We start from the raw sequence: 8,450 nt of genomic DNA on the forward strand, positions 1-8,450 counted from the left end.
CTTATCACGTGATATATTCCACTACCACGGCAACGCAATTATTTTCTTCTACCAGTCTCTACAACGATGTCGAATCAACAGAAGTTCAATATTGTCGTGCAAGGTCTGATGTATTATCACCTGTTGAAACTCAACAAACATATCAATTGCGGTGGACCACCGGACGATTTTCATCTAATTCTCTCTTGTACGCCATTCAAGAACCTTCATACAAAGAAAGGAAGCATCAATAAGAGACTCTGCAAGTTCATCGCGACAAAGTGCAAGTTGTTGAAGCAATACAAACACGGCGACAACATAGCGCCTGCGTTAATCAACGCTGGATTCAAGCGCCCAATAATCAGAATAAACTATTTAATGTCTTCGGAATTCATCAATGAAGGCAACAAACGAAAACTTCAAAGTTTGAAATAGAACTGTAATTTATCGAAATAAACAAGTGTATAAGTGAAACAATAATTGTAATCTTTGTCATCATTATAATGAATTCTTCACATCACAATGAAAAACACTTTACATTTAGCATGGCTAGACTGAGAACAATGATCGCTAAGGAAACGAATATTCCACAATTTGTGTAAGAATTCTCATATGGGATGAGACCTGACCACCAAATAGGTTTTACTCGACTACACTCTGTACAAATCCAACACCCGATGGATAGAATTGCCGGAGAAGGATCGGTCATTGATATTTAGAGACATGATACATCGGTCTATGATTACAAAAAGGATCACTAATCTCATGTGAAAACTTATCATATTTCATGAATTAAATTCCACAGTGCATGTACATTTCTCAATCAGTTGCACTATCCCAGACTTAGTAAAAGAAGAAAAGGCCTCTTTGACAAGCATCCGATTGGAGTGCGAACAAATAAATAAATATTTTTGTCAACACAGTTGTCCATTGTTTGAGTAGGAAAAAGGAGCCGTCCATGGCTTGCAGTGGGGGCCAAGGTATGGCAAAACGGGAAATAAGACAAGATAACTGATTGCGGCGAGTCGTTCGCGACATCTTTTACAATCGCATTGGGGTTCACTGCCTGGGAGATAACACGAAGCCTTCGCGAAAAGCGAATCTATTATCAGATGCCACAATGCAAACGAAAGATTTTACGAGCACGACGTACAGGCCAAGTCTACGTTTCTAATCACATAGTCTTCGTAACACACGGCACACAAACGTATATGAAATAATTTCCAAGTGGCAATCAGATTTGGGGAGAAGCGGATCACACAACAGCCATCAGAACTGCAATGAAGATGAGCGCTATGCATAAACACAATGGAAGACATGTTAATTATAATAACCAGACCAGCGCAGGTCACACATAAACGTAGATCCAATTCACAAAATATACTCGAGATTTCAGGTAACCATGCAGAAAAACTATCACAATATTTTAGTGTCATAGCATCCGGGCACTACAAATGGAAAGGCCATACTTTAATTTTATAAGTCCTTAGCTCATAACATTGTAAAACGCAAATTCCACACTAAAGATCATTTTCTTCTTTAAATTTTCAAAATCGGAACTGCACGCTATTTCTTGCATTTTTCTAAAGCTATAGATTAAAAAGTTGTGCATATACTCACACATACTATAGAAGATATTTGATTGTGGATTAATTGCTAAAATTTATCGATCCACATTGAGGAGAAGTGTTGACTACCACACAACGGTAAGAGTTTAATCACAATTTGAACAAGTGTTGCAATTTATGATCAGTGTTGTAGAATGTGTAATTTCACAATACGCAAGCTTTAGGTCGCTCACTTTGACGAGCACTCTTTCATGATGTCAGGGAATTTAATCGAATGGATTGATATTTTCTGTATACACTATAACATAATGCGAATTCTTTATGTCGCGGATATTAAAAGTTACGAATATTTTTCGAACGGAAATTTACTTAAGACTCGAAGAATGTGTCACCCGGGTCGACGAACCCATTTCCAGAAAAAGCAACACGCTCGCGTGCGGTACCGCGTTAACGCGTCGGGCGCAGAATCGCGTTCGGTTTCGGGTACGGCATTATGGAAACGCGGCCCGGCGTGTTGCCGAAACGTCTTCGACGACGCGGGTGACCCTTTCTTCGAGTCTTAAGTAAATTTCCGTTCGAAAAATATTCGTAACTTTTAATATCCGCGACATAAAGAATTCGCATTATGTTATAGTGTATACAGAAAATATCAATCCATTCGATTAAATTCCCTGACGTCATGAAAGAGTGCTCGTCAAAGTGAGCGACCTAAAGCTTGCGTATTGTGAAATTACACATTCTACAACACTGATCATAAATTGCAACACTTGTTCAAATTGTGATTAAACGCTTACCGTTGTGTGGTAGTCAACACTTCTCCTCAATGTGGATCGATAAATTTTAGCAATTAATCCACAATCAAATATCTTCTATAGTATGTGTGAGTATATGCACAACTTTTTAATCTATAGCTTTAGAAAAATGCAAGAAATAGCGTGCAGTTTCGATTTTGAAAATTTAAAGAAGAAAATGATCTTTAGTGTGGAATTTGCGTTTTACAATGTTATGAGCTAAGGACTTATAAAATTAAAGTATGGCCTTTCCATTTGTAGTGCCCGGATGCTATGACACTAAAATATTGTGATAGTTTTTCTGCATGGTTACGGGAAATCTCGAGTATATTTTGTGAATTGGATCTACGTTTATGTGTGACCTGCGCTGGTCTGGTTATTATAATTAACATGTCTTCCATTGTGTTTATGCATAGCGCTCATCTTCATTGCACTTCTGATGGCTGTTGTGTGATCCGCTTCTCCCAAAATCTGATTGCCACTTGGAAATTATTTCATATACGTTTGTGTGCCGTGTGTTACGAAGACTATGTGGTTAGAAACGTAGACTTGGCCTGTACGTCGTGCTGGTAAAATCTTTCGTTTGCATTGTGGCATCTGATAATAGATTCGCTTTTCGCGAAGGCTTCGTGTTATCTCCCAGGCAGTGAACCCCAATGCGATTGTAAAAGATGTCGCGAACGACCCGCCGCAATCAGTTATCTTGCCTTATTTCCCGTTTTGCCATATCTTGGCCCCCACTGCAAGCCATGGACGGCTCCTTTTTCCTACTCAAACAATGGACAACTGTGTTGACAAAAATATTTATTTATTTGTTCCGCACTCCAATCGGATGCTTGTCAAAGAGGCCTTTTCTTCTTTTACTAAGTCTGGGATAGTGCAACTGATTGAGAAATATACATGCACTGTGGAATTTAATTCATGAAATATGATAAGTTTTCACATGAGATTAGTGATCCTTTTTGTAATCATAGACCGATGTATCATGTCTCTAAATATCAATGACCGATCCTTCTCCGGCAATTCTATCCATCGGGTGTTGGATTTGTACAGAGTGTAGTCGAGTAAAACCTATTTGGTGGTCAGGTCTCATCCCATATGAGAATTCTTACACAAATTGTGGAATATTCGTATCCTTAGCGATCATTGTTCTCAGTCTAGCCATGCTAAATGTAAAGTGTTTTTCATTGTGATGTGAAGAATTCATTATAATGATGACAAAGATTACAATTATTGTTTCACTTATACACTTGTTTATTTCGATAAATTACAGTTCTATTTCAAACTTTGAAGTTTTCGTTTGTTGCCTTCATTGATGAATTCCGAAGACATTAAATAGTTTATTCTGATTATTGGGCGCTTGAATCCAGCGTTGATTAACGCAGGCGCTATGTTGTCGCCGTGTTTGTATTGCTTCAACAACTTGCACTTTGTCGCGATGAACTTGCAGAGTCTCTTATTGATGCTTCCTTTCTTTGTATGAAGGTTCTTGAATGGCGTACAAGAGAGTATTAGATGAAAATCGTCCGGTGGTCCACCGCAATTGATATGTTTGTTGAGTTTCAACAGGTGATAATACATCAGACCTTGCACGACAATATTGAACTTCTGTTGATTCGACATCGTTGTAGAGACTGGTAGAAGAAAATAATTGCGTTGCCGTGGTAGTGGAATATATCACGTGATAAGATTTTATGTACTTTCCATCTCAGATATGTGTAATTTTAACAAATCCGTAATGAATCGTGCGATATAGACCGCTTGTATATGATAATTTGATCCGACTGCTTTCTTGATGTATGCAATGCCCATTGCAATGATTACAATTACATCTGGTCTATTGTATTTCAATTCTTCGTTGGCAAACCTCAAAAACTCCGCCATCAATCCCAATGGCCCTTCCGACGTTGATGTGCAGATATTTTTATAAGTATTGTAGATTTGGCATATAAATTCTTGCACCTTCAGTTCTGTAGTTTGTACCATGTCTCCGAATACGACCATGTCTAGGACGTATTGAAATGCAGCGATAATGAAATCGTTTCGCGGCTCCTCCTTTTCGAAGGAGTTTTTTATCACATCTTCCCATGACTTATGGTATCGAGTACCAAATCTGTCCATCTTTTCAATGTAGAGCAATTGTCTCTTCTGTTTTCAGGTGCACATCTACACTTAATTAAAAGCATATCTATGTTTATTTTATTGAATAAAATTTTATTATCTGGTTTAGAATGCTATAATCTCCACCTGTCGTGAGAATTATTGTTTTGATTTTGTTTCAAGTATTCACTCGATTGATATTCTATGAGTTGTGAACTTACCGCACGAAATAATTATTGTCTTGTATTTGTTCCAATTGTTCACTCGCATGACATAAGTAAGTACCTCTAAGATGGGAATGCCTCATAACTCTGAGTTGCATTTCACATTTGATATTTCTGCGTGGTTCATTAGAAATTTCTGTTGCAAGATATTACAAAATTGATGTAATTAGATCTGTTTCTCGTTTTTGATTGTGTATCGTTGCTACCAATTAATAATTTGGACTTTCTCTACACCTTCAATAACAATATCGCATCTCTACAAACTTAGCCGACTTGTCAACCACTTTGACGAAATATTTCCGTTTCAGGGAAAGGATGCGAAAAGATAGTGACCCCAGCGAGTGATATCGACATCTATTTGCGCTGCACAATAAAATATATCACCTTTGAACTCTCTTATCTGACCTCTAGAGCGTTCTGTTTGCTGGACGAAGGAAAATAGCCCCCAACCCTTTGAGTGATAAAGCATGCGCGGTGCTATGGTCACATAGATAGAGACATAGATAGAGTCTCCTGGCTTTGAGGAAAAGAATGAAAACAGTGCATATTTTCTACGTCTTGGATACCTTCATCAAGGTTCGTAGTGTTTGTTAGAATGAAAATTGTATATTGGTCGATTTTATGATGGTTTAGTGATAGATTATTTTCCTCTATTGTTGTTTACGTGCCGCCGCGTGTTCCTCTGTTCTTCAGCGTTAAGTCTGTGCTATTTCACCTTTGATAGACTGATTAGCTATTATTTCTCTATGTTTGGATGTTGCGCAGGTTTGGCTCTCTATTAATTGTAGCTGTTGATTGTGTTGTTTCTCGTTATTTCCTTACGTCTATGCTGTTCACTTAATAAGAAATTAAAAGTTGAGTAATGTTGGAATATGAAACTGAGATTCCCTATTGCGCTCGAAATGTTATGACAAATATTCACGCTATTGCAAAGATGGTTCTCACGTCTCAGACTTTTATAATACAATTTGTAATTTGATTGTAATCGTATTGATTAAGAATATCTTCTTTGTAGTGGTATAGATTTTATTTCCTCTTGTCGCTCGTGTTCCGTAGTCTTCCATACATCTATCGGCATCCGTCTTCAACAAATCATACAGGTCAGATATCATTAGATCTGGTTGTTGGCTAGGAGCGCGCTATATGGTGAAGTCCGTTTTTAACATGTCTATTTTCTGATGAGTTTGATTTTTTCTTCTGATTTACTGAATGATAGATTACTATGTTGTTTTGATTAGGAATATCTTATTTGTATTGGTATAGATTTTATTTCCTCTTGTGTTCGTGTCGTTCTGTTTGTTGGCTAGGAGTGTGCTATGTGGTGAAGTGGAATATCTTCTTTGTATTGGTATAGATTTTATTTCCTCTTGTGTTCGTGTCGTTCTTTGTTGGCTAGGAGTGTGCTATGTGGTGAAGTGGAATATCTTCTTTGTATTGGTATAGATTTTATTTCCTCTTGTGTTCGTGTCGTTCTTTGTTGGCTAGGAGTGTGCTATGTGGTGAAGTGGAATATCTTTTTTATTTCGTCTTGTGTTCGTGTCCCATAGTCTTCCAGTGTCTCTGCAGTTCACAGTTAATTACATACATACAACTATCAGAACTTCCCGCTATTGCACTGATGGTTCTCACGTATAGGAATATTAGACGTTTTATAATACAATTTGTAATTTTGATTGTAATAGTATTGATTAAGAATATTTTAAATGCGCTATCAATTCTGATTCATTGAAAAATTCCACTAATAAAAATATTGTGTTTGATTTGTGATACCTATTCAATGCTAATGTATCATACCTGTAATATTCTTTGTTACGTGTATTGTGTTCCTTCTATTTCAGATTTTTGGCTAAGTTTTTCCCATTCACGCAGAGTCATAACATAATTCCTAATGACTTTAATAAATATATTTTCACTTGTACTTTCGTGTATGGCTATCCTTTGTATGTAAACTGCACACCTGTTGTAGCTGGAAAAATTACGATTCAAGTCGACTCAGGCTGAAAAATGACGAAAGTCGACGGCCCAGGCTGAATGGTAAACGCACACGCAGCCCTCCGGTCACGCTCCGCCCAAGTAGGAAAATTGTGAAAGAAGTCAGCCCAGGGTGAATGGTAAGCACGCACACAGCCCTCCGGTCACACTCCGCCCACCACAACAGCCCTCCGGTCACGCTCCGCCCACCTGTCATGGGAAGGAAGTCGGCCCAAGTAGGAAAATGGTGAAAGAAGTCAGCCCAGGTGGAACGGTTAGCACGCAGCCCTCCGGTCACGCTCCGCCCACCACAGCAACCCTCCACCCGAGCACCGCCCTGTTACAGGTGTTGAAGGTTTTTTCGGTTGGGTTTTTCTCCTTCACCTGATTGGCATCACAATTCCCAGCACTATTGGCTTTAATAAATATATCTCAACTTGAATGACATTAATAAATATATTTTGACTTGTACTTTTTGTGTATGACCCTTCTTTGCATGTCTCTGCATGTAAACCGGTCACCTGCTGTATCGGAAAAATATGTGAAGTCGACCCAAGAAGTCTGCCCAGGCTGAAAAATATGAGAGGATAAGCGCGCACGCATCCCTCCCCCACCGATAAGCGCGCTGACAACCCTCCCCACAAGCGCCGCGCCGGGAAAAATACGCGCAGGGACGCGCCGCGCAGGGAAAAATACGCGCAGGGCTCAGGGTAGGGGGGTGCCGTAGTTTCTCATTGACGACGGCTCTCAACCTATCTTTACTACTCACCCCATATCCTTCTTGTGAATGGCCGACAGGTGGTATAACGGAATTTCCAGCAGAAATAAGGGTTTTCCGTCCAGTTTGCCGTTCAAGTAGCACGTAAAGACCACACGGCGCTGCCGTGTATGTTGCCATGATCTTCGGTTTCTCGGATGTATGTAAAAGAAAAGACACTTGCAGTACTTCGGTGTCAAGGCACAGTATTTCGAAATATTCAGTATTTCTGATGCAATTGTCGGTCTGCTTTTCACACGCATTCTCTACCTCTCGGCAGCAAAAACCGTAGTATCCGTCGGTTTGCATTTCACACATGAACACCTGCACGACGAAAAAACAGCGCTTGTTTCGGCTGACACAAGTGCTTCTCCCTGATACATGGAAATTTCACAAAGCAGTCCATGTTCACGGCACGGTGAGCTACTGCTGAGGACGAATGTGACTCCGATTAATCTCTGGACGAGGAATCTTCTGTTGCGAAGAACACACTTTCCAGCACGCTAACGCACGAACCACAGTTCTGTATGAGCGACAGTTCTCGAATGCGGAATTCCATCGCACTCATGTTCAAGAGGCTCGACATTCTCGACGTAGAAATTGGTCACAAATGCCCACTGCCATTTTCGTTTTCGCCGGATTAGCGCCCGGAAGTGCGCGTATTTCATGCGTCCTCGACAGATGGCGCGGGGTCATGCAATTGTCATGCAATTCCTACTAGGTCCCTGGACATACAATTATGGAAAATTCGATTACAGACAAACTACAGCGATTTCAGCGGAGTTGTTTGATATTCGAACTTTTGAAGGTTCAAGCTTTTCGCTGAACATAAAGTTTCGATAGGTTTATATTCACTTTTCGGTCCCTTTAAGGACAAAGGGTTTTCGGTTAGGCCTCATATCATCCAAATGCCCATTTCCACCGACGTCCCAAATCAAACAAACGCTCATATTAGCTGAAAAAAAGTTCGGATGTCTTGGGCTTTCGGTTGATCTGGGTACGCGGGTAGCAGTGACCCATCTCCCCCAAATGCTCTTTTCACCCGAGCGCCCAGAACCAC

The sequence above is a fragment of the Ornithodoros turicata genome, chromosome 6 (assembly GCF_037126465.1).
Source record: "Ornithodoros turicata isolate Travis chromosome 6, ASM3712646v1, whole genome shotgun sequence".
NCBI lineage: Eukaryota > Metazoa > Arthropoda > Arachnida > Ixodida > Argasidae > Ornithodoros > Ornithodoros turicata.